General features: G+C 38.4%; 1 long non-coding RNA gene across 4 annotated transcripts in view; it reads left to right on the top strand.

Moving 5' to 3' along the window:
• LOC104652037 (uncharacterized) overlaps positions 1-15,557 on the top strand; it is a 221,403-nt gene that overhangs the window by 88,660 nt on the left and 117,186 nt on the right. For all 4 annotated transcript variants that reach the window (XR_012512021.1, XR_012512019.1, XR_012512020.1 and 1 more), the window contains one exon: positions 6,509-6,614. This is a non-coding gene — a long non-coding RNA (uncharacterized LOC104652037). The remainder of the gene's footprint in view (positions 1-6,508; positions 6,615-15,557) is intronic.

Below are 15,557 nucleotides of genomic sequence, written 5' to 3'. Positions count from 1 at the left end.
TTAAAAACCAATGCAGAAACATGAGTGAGGGAGAGAGAAAATTGTACTTGTCATGTCATCATTTTTTTCTAAAGCCTCTGCCTTGATGCAGGCTTTTCCACTTGCATACAACGTACACATCGCTATCAGATTAGTTTCTTACAGCCAGTTCTGAAGACATGTAATAAGCTCACACAGATACATTCATCGACTTCACATTGAGTCAAAAAACAGCTTCTCTCCTTGGCATTCCGGGCGTCCACATTATAAACCCCACCAACCCTTCCCAACCCTTCTATCCTGATCTCCTTCTCTAGGTAACTGATACTCATCCCAACCAGACCACTCTTTTTGGAGTGTACTTTACATTCCCTGGCTTTTGCCTTGCTTGTACAGATGCCTTGCTTTTTTCTTCCTCTTTCTTCTTTTCCATCAGCAAACTTGTCCAGCACTTCCAGCACCTTGAATGGTGCCTTGCAAAAAACTAGTCAATAAGGAACGTCAATTAAATGGAACTTTTTGGGACTCAGCTTCTTCATTTAAGTGGTTATTAGGATCAAAAGATAGATATAGCAATGCTTTTTAACTGTAATAAAGCCATGATTTTTTTGGGGGGGGCATGTTTTCAATGATGAGGGTAAGAAGTAAGAAAACAATAAGAAAATGAGGTTGAATGTTGGGTTTCAGCTGGGCTGACTTGGTTGAATGTTCAACTGGAAGTGCAGTGAGGAGGAAGCGACGTGTCCCTGCTCTGCTGTCACTGCTAGTTCAAAAGGGAATTTCAAAGAAAGTCACTGGCAAATGTTGACATGACTTCTGGGACCACAGTAAGGAGGGGGCTGGATGATTAATCAGCTGGGAACTGCCAATCTCCTTGCTTTTGTGTTCCTTGCTGTCACCACGTGGCTCATGTTCTTTATCACCACCACCCTTTCTCAAACTGACTTGTCTGCCACTGTGTGTGTTTCTCTCTCTTTAAAAAAAAAAAAAAAAAAATATATATATATATATATATATATATATATATATATATATTTCATGGATCTCCAAATACAGAATCTTCTCTTCTGCACTTACTCAGAAGGCTACAGATTTGGCTTTACAGATAAAAATAAGAATTTTCTCTGGATGTACAATTATCTCTTAATCCGGGGTTCACACCTGCTTAGAGACGGGCAGCTTTTTGCCTTGTTGGCTAAGTTCAGTATCACATCCTCCCTTGTCCTTGACATCATCTCCTGCTGAAATTATTATGTCTTTTGAAGCTGACCTTGTTACTACATCTTGATTAATTCCATGCTGCAGCCTTGCCAAGCTATAATTGTGGCATACCAAAGCAAAAATCTTAATGATTTATACCAGAATCAGATACTGGAAAATTGCTTTCGATGATGTTATGGATGATGATTTCTCAGGAGCTATGTTTGTGGTAAACATTACTTAAAGGTAGCAGAGCTGTGTCATCTGGGTTTAGGAAAGTCAAGAAAGTGACAAGTGGAAAAATTGAGTAACTTAAGGGAAGAAGGTTATATTTTTTGTTTCTTGCTGGGTGTGTTGTGCTTACATATTTTTCTGAATGTATCAGTTAGGATTAGGTTTGGCTTCACGTAACATGAAAACCCAATATGATAGAGTCTTGAGCAATAGAGAAATTACTTCTTACTCTTGTAAAACAAGATAGGAAATAAGCAGGACTTGTTTGTGTCTCTAAGAAGTCTTCAAGGAGCAAGGCTGCTTCTAGGCCTCACTCTCCTTAAGTGCTTTATTCTCATGGTCCAGGAACACTGCTAAGAATTCAGTCTACACTAATGAGTATGAGACACATAATGGAAGAAGAGAAGAATGTGCCCCCTTCTTTTTATAGTGCCTTGCTGGAAGTCTAACATGACACTTCAGATTACATCCCATTGACCAGAAAGTATTCCATGGATACACCTAACATCTGGAGAGGATGGGAAGTTGTCTCTTAGTGAGGCAGCAAGAGGGCAAGCTTAAATCTGAGTTTCTGTTACTGGGAAAGAAGGTTGGCTGGGCAGGGTGGCTCATGCCTGTAATCTCAGCACTTTGGGAGGCTAAGATGGGCAGATCACCTGAGGTCAGGAGTTCGAGACCAGCCTGGCCAACATGGTGAAACCTGTCTTTACTAAAAATACAAAAATTAGCTGGGCGTGGTGGTGGACACCTATAATCCCAGCTACTTGGGAGGCTGGGGCAGTAAAATTGCTTGAACCCAGGAGGTGGTGGTTGCAGTGACCCGAGATTGCACCATTGCACTCCAGCCTGGGTGACAAGAAGGGAATGATCAATGTTGGAAATATTGTTATTTTCCATCCCAGTTCCAATTCATCTCTTCAGTCAACTGGTCTCCTGAACACATTTGCATTTTCCCACTTGTCCTTTGCTCCTGTGGGGTTTTCTCTGCTTAAAGAGTGTGCTTTGCTGCCTCCAGCTAGTGAAATGCACCTTTTCCATGAATCCTTCCCTGAGTGCTCTCCTGAAAGAAAGCTATTTCATCCTGGGATTTCTATAACACTTCCTTTCTCTACCATTCATATATTTATCACATCTTACCTTACATAACAATCATCTGTACCTATTTGTATATATGTTTTATCCTTCTGTTAGATTGTGAATGTCAGAGAGCTGAGGACCGGTTTTAGGTATTATTGCATCCCCAAATATGGCTTTGCTTTGGCCATATTCATTAATTCAACAAGAATTTCTTAAATGAATACCCTATGCCAGGATACTGCGATGAGCAAGAGTCACATGTCTTTCGGGGAGACAGACTAACATACAATGTGTGGTAGGTGCTTTTGCTAAAGAAATAAATGAATTGTACCCCCTTCACTTATTTTACAGTTCTAAATTGAAAAAAGTCAGCATATTTAATCTTATTTCTTAGAACAGATAAGCACATTTTTAGAAAACCACAGCAGTAAGTTATGAATACTTGAAGTAATATGATATCCATCTTTATAAGACTAGCATCTGTAATTAGTAAATAATACAGATGTTTAGTAAAGTTGGACAATTTGGGGGCTGCAGCTGCTCTAGAACAGAAGTCCCCAACCTTTTTGGCACCAGGGACTGGTTTCATGGAAGACAATTTTTCCACAGATGAAGTTGAGGGGATCGTTTCAGAGGCATTAGATTCTTATAAGGAACGTGCAACCTATATCCCTCGCATGGGTGTTCTTGCTCCTATGAGAATCTAATACTGTTGCTGATCTGACAGGAGCCAGAGCTCCGGTGATGATGTTTGACTGCTACTCACCTGCTGGGCAGCCCAGGTCCTAACAGGCAAGAACTGGTAGTGGTCCACGACTGGGAGGTTAGGGACCCCTTCTGTAGAATACTCTCTCACACTCTTTCCATCCCACCTTCTCTCCATCTCCTTTCTCTTCCTCTTTCTCATCATTTTTCCCTCTTTTTCCTCACTTCTCAAAAGGTTGTGGAGCAACTTTTAAAAATATATAGCATGTAACAAGATAAAATGTAATTAAATATAAGTAGGTCAAACAATTGAAGAAAAGATAAAAAAAAAAAAAGCCAGAATGAGATTAGTAAATGGAAAGAACCAATGAATGTTTTAAGGGCTTCTAACATTTTGTTAGGAGTGCACTCTAAATTTAGACCTAAAATTTAGAGCAGCCAACACAGACAGTTACACAAAATAGTGTATTTTCTTTGACAATATCTGTTAGTAGATGAAAAGTCGGATTAATGTATGTTTATAGGGGTTACTTGAAGGTTAGTGCTAATTACAGGGGTTCTTTTCCCCCCCCTGCTTTGGTTTGGTTTGTTACATATGCAGATAGCTTAAAGTATTTGCTGATAAAAGTATGTTCCCCAAGGCTACTTCTGGACCTGGACACAGCTGTCCGCTGTCCGTCCGCCAATCGCTGCCCCCAGGTGAATAACCCAAGTTGCAGTGCTTCACGTGGGTCTTCAAAGCAACTCTGCCTCCTTGCATTTGCAGAAATTCTTATTGTTACTATTTCAGGTAGTTTCTAAGCCAGAAAAATGGTTTACTTGTCTTTTAATGAGCACTGCCTCAGTCATAAGCATTAACAGAAGGTAGAGGAAAGTGACTCCCTCTTAACATGACTTTTCTAAGAGGGGGAATAATTATAGTTCTTAGAAGCAGGAAGAACTGTGGCTATGGAGACTGAAAATTGCTTGTTACAACAACTTTAAGCCTATTACCGCCATATCCAGTAAGCCTTGACTCTCCCCTCTCTTTAATTGATAGTTGTTTTAGGAGTGTAATTGAGATGCAGAGTTGATTGTATTTAAGAAAAGTAGATCACAACCTTAGGTTTGATCAAGTAGCTCCTTTAGAGCTTTTTAAAAAGTCCATATTCCCAGACTATATTTCTAGAGACTCTGATTTATTAGGTCTGGGTCTGGGAATCAGTATTTTGATAATACTTGTTAAAGGATTCTAATAAGCCATGGGTTAGAGATTTGCTGTTTTAGGCCTTGTTGTGTGACTGGCATACCACTTTGAATGCTGAGGAGTCTGCTAAGCCAAAGGTTATGCTTCAGTAAACTCAAGTCTGGAAGGTAGGCCAATGGTGGGATTCTGGCCTTATTGATCCCCCACCGACTGGCAGTGTTGTGTTATGTGTGGTCTGTAAGCATCCCAGGTGGTGTGTGCAGGGCTTCCAGATTGAGTATTTTCTTCATTGCTGAAGTGAAAGGCCCTGTAGCACCTTGGAAAGCATGTTCAACCTTGGAGCCTGGAGTCCTGGGTTCAAGTTCTGTCTTTATTACTTGTATTAATTCTATAATTGCAAACAAGTCACATAGCTTTCCTGAGTTTGTTTGCTTTTACAATGGAGATAAAAGTTAAATTTTCTGTCTCCGAAGGTGGTTGTGAGGATTCTGACATATAACCCATGAAAGTGATTTGTGGGCTGTCAAGTGCTCTGTATATATAAAGGATTATTTTTAATGAAATGTTTTCTCATCAATGGATTGACAGTCTCTTGTTGATAAAGAAACTACAGCCATGTGTGGGTTTTCTGGCTTGTCATTTCACAGCCAGCAGTGCAGTGCTGGGATAGTAGAACTACTGTAGGAATATCCCAGAGGCTGTAGGGGATGTTAGCAGGACCAGAATAGCTAGGGCACCACAAAATCTCAAGGACGAAGGCAGATACCTACTGTCTGATCATCTTATCACCCCTAGCTTATAACAACTCCTTTTCTGAGAAATGCAAACGGGTACCTGTATATACACCATCTGGGGCTGCTTCCGATATATCTAGGGGTAGACCGTGACCCAACCCAAACTGAACCAAGCATATTCTTCAAGAAGAAAGTAGATCTGGGTCAATAAGAACATTCAGTTGAGAATCCACACGGGATTCTGCATGTTTGGAAGGAAGAGTTGAGGGTCAGCAGTGAGGATCATTCCTGACAAGAGTTTCTCCAAGGACATACCTATTCTGAATCTTGTTTGATGCCAATTGTTGGTAGGCACACCTTTTCTAGTGATTGAAAAAAATCTAAAATCTGCTAACATGTCTTCGTGCTGAGAGAAACATTTGTGCTTGTGTTGGCCATGTCTGGTAGTTTCTGAAAATGATAAGATCGAGGGAAAAAGATGCCTGTTTGTGGCTAGTTTTGCTAAGTTAAAGGTCTAATCACCTAAGGAAGCTGTATGATGACCCATCATACCAGGGTTGGAAGGAGATATAAGTAATAAATATCCTAGCCCAGCTGTGTCCTTCATTCCCTGTTGTATGAGGAAAAATTGGACCAGTGATAGTACATCCCAAACAAAGGAAATAAAACTAAGTATCACTGGTTTTATAACTTTGAGGATTCAAAATCCTCAAAGGAGAATTGAGGATAGCTGATATTTAGTATCCACTTCCCGCCTGGTTCTCGGCACCTGTCGTTCCCAGGATGCTTTCTAGCTGACTGCATCCTTTCTTTTTCCTCCCCAATCCTGACCTGACCGCTCTTTCAGCACGTAGCATCATCCCACATAAAATTCCACTTCTATTACCATATTTCAGATTGTTTTTAGGAAAGAATATAGCTATCTCATGAAATTAATTTGTATCTCCATTTGCCATCAATTTGAGGTCATTTTAGATTTGGCTCAATACTGTGTTGAAGATGCTATGACCTTCTCTTTTCACTCTATTGCAAGAAACTCAATTGTAAGCTACGACTAGATAGAGGAAAATAATGGATGTCTCTGCTGGCATATGCTCTGTAAAATATGTAGATTTTAAATATTAGTTTGATGTTCTTACTTTAGGGACTTCTCTCCCAGAGGTTAATTCTATAAGTTGATTTTAATTTTATCATCATTATTTTGACTTATTATGCAAGATTTAATATATATACTGTTGCTTGATGTAAAATACCCTACATTGTCTAATGAGATGAAATTTATGTAATTCTCTCAAACATGATTCCCCTTAAAATATAATTAGGATCTGAAAGAAATCATTTTATAAAATCAAAGCTAATTCATTTCAAAAATCTTATTTTTGTTTTTCTCCAGGAAACAAAGTCCCAGGATATTTGGATGGTTGATTTGAATTCTTACCTGCTTGAGGAGACATTGCATCATATAAGTGTTCAGCCTCAACCTTTTGTAGAGAAAAGAGGTACATCAGTTTTCTGATTAGGCAGAATATAGAACCCAAGAGACTTGAAGCTGCTAAAATAGTTGTTACTTGATTATCTACTGTGATATTTTCTTGAACAAGTTGGCTTTAGTCAATTTCAGATCTGAAAGAACTAGTTGATTACTGATTTAGGAGAAAGTCAACCTTACTGACTCATACCTCTTGAAATTTGCATACTTAAATTCTGTGTTTATAAATTAGACTTGAGATATTATGCTATGCCACTAATTTAACTTTTCAGCTGACTTTAAAATTAATGAACCCAAGCCTTTTCTTCTGAAATTTATTTTAAAAAGTCATGTCCATAGAGTAAAAGCTTGTTTTCCTTGCCTATATTTCCTCCCTCAGGAAGCTGCGCAATTCATTCCGTGTTTATAATGGTTACTGACTGATCAGTGAAAATGAGGCAGAAGGGCGGACTTCAGCTCTGCACCTCCAGTTTGCATTAAAGGCATCCTTTATTTAAAATGGTATTTTACTAATGAATTAGCTCAAACATATCTTAGGAACAGGTCAGAATGGAAGAGGTTAATACATTTAAATAAGGATTCTTGAACATGATTTGTGTGCATTTGTGTGTTTCGAGATCCTTAGGGGACCTTGCAGTAAAATATTCAGGAGATTTTCTATCTTTTATTTAAGGAGGAATATTCAAGAACTTGCTTAAATAAATGTTTTCTTGTCTAGAATTTGGCCTTATAAATCATAGATAATATATTTATTTTCAGTCTGTTTGTGAGAAACCTGCTGTTTTGATGCCAGAGTTAAGTGAAAGAGAAAAGAGACAGGAGAAAGCTGCTTCCTTTTATTGCATGTCTGTTAGGACTCACTGCTGCAATGGTGAATGCTCTTGGGAATGTTTTTCCAGGATAGACTTTGCATGAGGCCTGACTGAAAGCCCACAGATAGCTAGGCTAAGCCGTGATTAAAGTTCAGTACCTGCTCATGGAACAGAAAGATGCTAAACCTTCCTGATATTCTTGAATTCATTAGCACTGTGCCAAACAAACTGGCTTTTGTATATACCAGGAGGGTCATTTCCAGACTGAAAAAAAAAAAGAAAGAAAAAAAGAAGAAAGAATAAAAGGGAGAAAGAAATGGGTACCAGGTCTTTGGGAATGAAAGTTGAGGGAGAGTGTTTTTACTATGTCCCTAAGCAGGCCAGCCCCTGATGTTGTTGATGGTTCTGCACTGGCTGGGCCTGCGGTTGGAGGAAGTAAGATAGGGCCAGAGCTAGTAGAAGTATAAAGTTGGAAATCACAACCATATACAGTGTGAGGAAAGAAGGTAGAAACTGACTCTGGGCTAGGGGCAGGGCATAGTATAATAACTATTGTTATTATATTAATTCTTGTTATAGAACTTGTAGCATTTGCATATGAAGAAATCTTACCACTATAGTCTAAACCTTTCATTTTTCAGCTGAGAAATCATACATCCAGAACATTGAGATAACTTCCCTAAAATTATACATCTAGTTGTGACAGAGCTGTGACCAGAACACCACTCACCTTGCCATCCCCTTTCCAGTGGATATTATTATCTCTGGACACACTGTCTCTGTGACTGCAGGTTGCTCATGGCTGTAGTGAGAAATTGTTCAAAGAGTCTCACCATTCAATAAACATTTATTGAGTTGAACTTAGTAAATGGATAGCTGCCAGGCACTGCTCTGGGAGCTGAAGCTTCTAGAGTGACATAGTCATTGTTTTGATTTTTCCCTGTGACTTCAACTCTTGATGCTCCTTTCCTCTGATGCTTGCTTTCTTTCTTCTTTTTTTTTTTTTAATTTTTTAAGCATTTTGTTAAAGATGGACTCTTGCTGTGTAGCCCAGGCTGAAGTGCAGTGGCTATTCACAGACGTGATCATGGGACAGAGTAGCCTCAATCTCTTGGTCTCCTGTGATCTTCCCGCCTCCGCCTCTTCAGTAGCTGGGAGTATAGGCCGACACTGTGTTTTATCAGCACCTATCTGAGACTCATTTTCACGGTTTACATTAGCTTGCTGTTAGTTCTTGCTGGAGTGATGGTAATGGGTGAAGGTGTCACTGGCAGTTGCAGAGGAGAGGCTGTCTGAGGTACACCGAAGTGATTGCTTACACTACATTAAAAGTCAAAAAATGTTCACAAATGTTTGCTTTCTTTAGTCTTTTAGAAAATCAGATGGGGCTCTAATGAAGACATTTTCACAGAGGAAGGAGAAACAATAAATCTTGGTTGTATTTAACTGCAAAAGCTGCCTCCTGAATAAAAATTTGCATATAGATTTCTCATAAAATGTCAAAAAGGCGAAAAGTTTGGAAGTGAGCTTGGAACAGAGTATCTTTATATCATGAAAAATAAATGAATATCTTCATAGCATGAAAAATAGATGATTATTTTCCCCCACACGTTATGCTATTCATTTGTCTAAGACTTTCATGATATCCCAAATGCATATTTTATAATCTTAACATTTTGTAAAAAACCAGAGGTAAGCATTCTTTATTTCTCTCTGCTCCAGAAGAAAGATATACCTCTTCTACTTCAACTTGATGAAGAATATAAATACTATGTTGACAAGTTTATGGCAGAAATTTATTTTATATAGAAATAAGCCACTTTAAGGCTGGGCGTGGTGGCTTATGCCTGTAATCCAGCACTTTGGGAGGCTGAAGCTGGTGGATCATGAGGTCAGGAAACCAGGACCATCCTGGCCAGCATGGTGAAACCTGTCTCTACTGAAAATACAAAAATTAGCTGGGTGTGGTGGCATGTGCCTTAATCTCAGCTACTTGGGAAGCTGAGGCAGGAGAATCACTTGAACCAGGGAGTCGGAGATTGCAGTGAGTAGAGATCACACCACTGCACTCCAGCCTGGCGAGAGAGTGAGACTCTGTCTCAAAAAAAAAAAAAAAAGAAAAAAAAAGAAACAAGTCACTTCACTAGCTCAGAGGTTAGAGTTAAAATTATCTTAGCATTTTGAAAAATTACCTACCATTCTGATCAATGCAGGGCTCAGTTAACTATGTCGCTCTAAAACTGAGTCCAGGAACATCTGATTTTTTTATCTTTAGGAAAATTCTACAAGTATTATTGTAATTTGACAATTCTACATAGATTTAGCCTTCATTGAGGGCTGTTAGAATATATTAGTTGTTCATTGTTAGACATGGTGTTCACTATGTTCTGTGATATAAGATTAGTTGTTCACTGACAGACATTGTATTCACCGAATGTTGGGGATGGCTTACATGGTTGCTGCAAGGGGAGATTATATTCTCCTTATCTAACCAACATCTTTCACAGGGAAGAAAATGATGTAGAAAAGGAGAAGGTTGCTGTGGCTCAGCATAATTTTGTTCCTTTTTTCCTTATTGAAACACTAGTATTTCTTTTTTTTTTTAACTCTTCACGTATTTTGAACTTGTTTTAATGATTTACCCCAGGATGAGGAAGCATATTTTGTTAGGGGTAGGTGCAGTAGATTAGAATGATACTCTCTCTGCTCCACCCCTCATCCCTAGAGCCTGTCACTATGTGACCATCCTTGGCAAATGGGACTTTGTAAATGTGATTAAGTTAACAGGATATTGAAATGGGGGGGGTGGGGGTGGATTATCCTGGGTTATCTGGGTGGGCCCAAACCAATCACATGGTTTCTTAGCAGTAGAGAACTTTTCTAGGCTGAGATCAAAAAGAGGTGTGATACTGGAAGAAAGGTCAGAGAGATGCTATGTTGCCAGCTTTGAATGTGAAAGAAGTGGGCCATGAACCAGGGAATGCCAGGGGGCTCTTGCGCTGGAAGAGATGAGGACAAGGATGACCAGTGGGGCCTCCAGAAAGGCACACAGCCTTGTGAACACCTTGATTTCAGCCCAGTGAGACTGTGCCAGGCTTCTGACCTTCAGAACTGTGAGATTATGAATGTGTGTTGTTTGAAGTCAAATTACCGAATTTGTGATCATTTGTTACCGCAGCAATAGAAAACCAATGCAATAGAGATATGATTTAACAAGAGAAAGGGAAGGTGAGATGCCTAGATGGAGAAGTGGTAAGGGAGTAGCAATGGAACCTGGATTTTTCTTTTTCTTTTCTTTTCTTTTTTTTTTTTAAACAGTCTTGTTCTGTTGCCCAGGTTGGAATGCAGTGGCACAGTCTCGGCTCACTGCAGTTTCTGCCTCCTGGATTCAATCAATTGTCCTGCCTCAGCCTTCTAAGTAGCTGGGATTACACATGCCACCACGCCTGGCTAATTTTTATATTTTTAGTGGAGACAGTGACCCTGTTGGCCAGGCTGATCTCAAACTCCTGGCCTTAGGTAGTTTGCCTACCTTGGCCTCCCAAGGTGCTGGAATTCCGGGCACGAGCCACTGCACTCAGCCTAGATTTTTCAAATTAAGGTTTTCATAGATGATTTGAAATTAGGATTACGTGATGAAGCTCCAAGTGTCCTCATAATTGTGCACTTTTCTAGCTAGTGAAATGTCAAACTTCAGCAGCCAACTGAAGGAGAATCTCACTAAAATGGGAGGTGAGCTTCTATGAGGGCAAGTGGCCAGCAATAACTTGAGGGAAAATGGCCCACATGATGTTTTAACGATACCATTTGCTTATGCGCTTTATGATCTGTTTCAGCTTCTGACCTGGTATCTTTAAATACAGTTTTTGCATCTAGTTACCAAGAGTTGCTGGAGCAACGCAGACAAAAGACTTTTACATTAACCTCAGGCATTGCATGCCTACTGAAGAAGTCTGGAATTGGTGTAGAATAGCAATGGAGAGTTAAGGTAACTTGGCAGTAGTACGGTTTTGGTTTTTTTTTTCCCCCTTACACGAGCAGAACGTTTTAGTTGGGAGAAAGAGATTCTGGATTCAAGAGAGGCTGACAGGATTTTCCTTAAGATAAGCCCAGAGAGAAATAGATCCCTTAGAAGCTGTGCCATTCTACCTACGATAAGAATGCATGTAGAGGTGAGTATACTTTATATTTGCCGTAAAGTATATAAATCTATAGAAATATCATGAAATATCTTCCTGGAAGCCAATTAATTAATTGAATAATTTTAAGAAAACATTTCTTAATGTGAAGCAGCAAATTTTGAAATAGAAGGCACGATTTATACCAATATTTACAATAAAGAGCTCAAAGGAATTTCATGTTGCCACAAACTATAGAGGTTCACCCTCCTCTGCTCCTAGAACGGGAAAAAAGCTTCAGGAAGCACTGATGAAAGGCAAGCAAATAGTACCTTACTTCCTTTTCACAGATTCTTCCTTCCATAGAGCATCACAAATGACTGAGGTTTTCTAGATAGTTACTTCTTTTTTAAAAAAAAAATTATTTGTATAAATTAGGGGATACAAGTGCAGTTTCTTTCTTTCTTTTTTCTTTTTAATTAATTCTTTTTGTGGGGAGACAGGGTGTTTCTCATTCAGGCTGGAGTACGGGTGGCAAGATCACAGCTCACTACAGTGTCAACCTCCTGGGTTCAAGCAATCTTCTCACCTTAGCTTTCTGAGTAGCTGGGACCACAGATGTGAGCCACCATGCCAGGCTCATTTTTTAAAATTTTTTGTTGAGACAAAGTCTTACATTGTTGCCCAGACTGGTCTTGGGTTATGGTACTCAAGCAATCCTCCCGCCTCAGCCTCTTAAAATGCTGGGATTACAGATGTAAGCCGCCATGAAGGCTAGTGTATCGTTACTTATGTAATTGCATACAATATTATCAAATGAAAGTCCTTATATTTGTAAATATCTCTTGACATTTAAGCCCCATGTGGAAAACATATCTGCCAAGCAAGTTAGTTTATTTGCTTACTTAAGTGTATGTTTTGCAGCTACATTATGCTAAAAGGTTATGTTACGTCCCAGGAGTCCTACGGAGATGTTTTATGGCTCAGAAGAACATTTGGTTATCTTGTTTTACATTTTTTCTAAGCTAAAATTTTTATGACTATTAAGCTATAGCAGAACCATTTGGCATCATCGTTGTCTAGTAAAGTGTGGACTTTTGGTGGTCATTGGTTGTCAATGTGATAGTCAGGTTGGTGTACATGGGCTTTTAGGAATCGAATACTAATATTTGGTGGGAATGAAACAAGGAGGTTTAGGCCAGGCACGGTGGCTCATGCCTGTAATCCCAGCACTGTGGGAGGCCAAGGCGGGGGCATCACCTAGGGTCAGGAGTTTGAGACCAGCCTGGCCAACATAGTGAAACCCTGTGTCTACTAAAAATGTAAAAATTAGCTGAGCATGGTGGTGAGTGCCTGTAATCCCAGGTACTTGGGAGGCTGATGCAGAAGAATCACTTGAACCTGGGAGGTGGAGGTTGCAGTGAGCTGAGATTGCACTACTGTACTTCAACCTGGGCAACAAGAGTGAAACTCTTTCTCAAAAAAACAAAACAAAACAAAACAAAAAACCAACCAACCAAACAAAAAACCAAGGAGGTTTAGTGGTTACTGTTTCTCGTTTTAAAAAAGAAATAGTACCAGTTCAAGATGAGCTAGGCGAATGGCCTCCAGTTTCCCAGTTCCCAAGGGAAAAAAAAGATATTCTCCTATACACCAAATATTGTTTTTTTGTCACTAACCAGAACTGACCTGAATTGACAACTGGTTCAGTTATATAATAGTTTCACAAAGAATAGATATAGAGAAATTATTATCAAATTAAAGTTCTTATATTTGTAAATATCTCTTGACCTTTAAGCCCCTTGTGGAAAATGTATCTACCCAGCAAGTTAGCTTATTTGCTTATTTAAATGTATGTTTTGCAGCAGGAATATACTAAAAGGTTGTGATACCTCGTGAGAGCCTTATTAAGATGTTTTATGGCTCAGATGAACATTTGGCTATCCTGCTTTACATTTTTTCTAAGCTAAAATTTTTATGGCTGTTAAACTATAGTAGAAACATTTGGTGTCGTGGTTGTCTAATTGCCTTTATGTTAACATGAACAACTAATCTTGTTCTGAGAAAAATCTTGGCTCTGGCTGGGGGTTGTCACTTGGCCTGTCTCTGCAGGGAGGTGACAAAACTTATTTTCAGTCATATGCCATTTTTTGGTCTCTTCCCATTTTAGGTGAGCCAAATCATACAGCTGTGCACTTCACAGGAATATAGAATACCTACTTTCCAAATGCTTTTAGGGAATGTAACCCCAGTTTGTGGCTTTATCATAATGATCAAATCCATATAAATGAAGGGTTGTTGAACAATTTGCAGTTTATGGGTTCCTTTAGGTAGTATGAAGTCTCTATCTTGAGTGCTGAAAGCTATATTCTTATATCACATTGTTTTGACTTTCATAGTCTTGCTTTTGGTAAATTATATTTTAACTTTATCCTTTGCTTACCTTGGAGAATATTATACAAAAGAATTCTGTGAATCCTGCCAATAATGATATAATAATAATGCTGATAATTTATGAATTCATTATTCAATATATATATATTGAACATTTTCTACATGCCAGATAATCTTCTAAACTGTGGAATACCAATGAATGAGATAGACAAAAATCTCTGTGTTTATTTGACTTGTCTTTAAGTTAGTGGGGATCAGGATTACAAAAAGGCGAAGAAAATGTGAGTTGATGGTAAGTGCTACAGGAAGAAATAACGCAAGAGAAGGAGTTAGGTGTTGCAATTTTAAATAGACTGACCAGCGAAGGTGTCCTGATGATGCCTGGTGTGACACACATTATTTTGCTTAGTATTTTACATGATGATGTTCATTATTTAGTCCTGTGAAGTGTTCACTGTATCACAAGCTGTCTTCTTTATGAGGACTCAGGGGAGAACTTGTACTTTGATGTCAGAACTAGCAGTCGTCAGGCTTCTCTTGAGTGAATGGTTTGTTTTTATCTTCTGGGCACCAAGAATCATGTAACAGATCGTGGCTACCTCTTTGTTAAGATTAAAGGGAAACTTAAAACTTCGGCATGAACCGGGAGTACCGACCTTACTCTTGGCTTCACCTTACCTTTAATACCTTATTTTAGCCTTTGTCCCAATTGACTCGCCTACTTATTTTACATTTTATTTTATGCTATGTTGTTATATTTACTTTGGAAAGCTTCCTTAAATATTTTTGGAACAAAGTAAGGCATAAATATAAATAAATACCCATATAATTATATGCACATACTATACATACATACATACGTAAATCATCATATGAAGATATAGTACATCTTCCGTATTTCAGTGTACTTTGAACCTGGAGTTCTTATCTGAAAAAGTTTTTTATGCATCATAGAGTGTTCCTTTATAGGTGCTCAATACATATTTATGGAATAACAGTTTTAGTAGTAGTTATAATTTAAAGGAGAAAGATACTCATGAGTGTCTTAAGAGTTTGAATATCAAGCAAATGAAATATTGCTGAAGTTTAGTTTTCAAAATCATTATATGTAAAATACAAGCTCTTTAATATAAAGGTGTGGGGAAATCTGAAACACAATGAATATGTAATTATGACTCTTCTAAACCTCTTTCTAAAAGTTTTCAATAACTAGTTTTTAATAATTTTGACTGACAATCCTTTGAAACCTATTACCCTCTTGGGAAATTTGGTTACACACAAAAATTGCATACAATATTAAAGGAGTTATGGACACACCAAAGCTCCTCCATCAACCAACCCTATGTTATGAAACCCTGCTATATGTTTCTCCTTTTAAATAATATATGCTCTTAAAATTTTAATAGCCAAAAGAAAAAAAAGGCAGAAAAAGTACCTATAACCCCAGCATCATGGGACAGTGATTTTCGATCCTTTTATTTTCATTAAAATAATTGTTGCATTTACATTATTGATACGATTTTATATCCAAAATTTTTGGCATAGCAATATATAGTAGGTAGTTCCCAATGAAATAAAAACTTCTTCATAAACATACTTTTAACTGTTTGTATAATATTTCAGTGTATA

Source organism: Saimiri boliviensis, chromosome 10 (genome assembly GCF_048565385.1).
Source record: "Saimiri boliviensis isolate mSaiBol1 chromosome 10, mSaiBol1.pri, whole genome shotgun sequence".
Taxonomy (NCBI): Eukaryota; Metazoa; Chordata; class Mammalia; order Primates; family Cebidae; genus Saimiri; species Saimiri boliviensis.
This window is presented reverse-complemented; position numbering and strand designations above follow the sequence as displayed.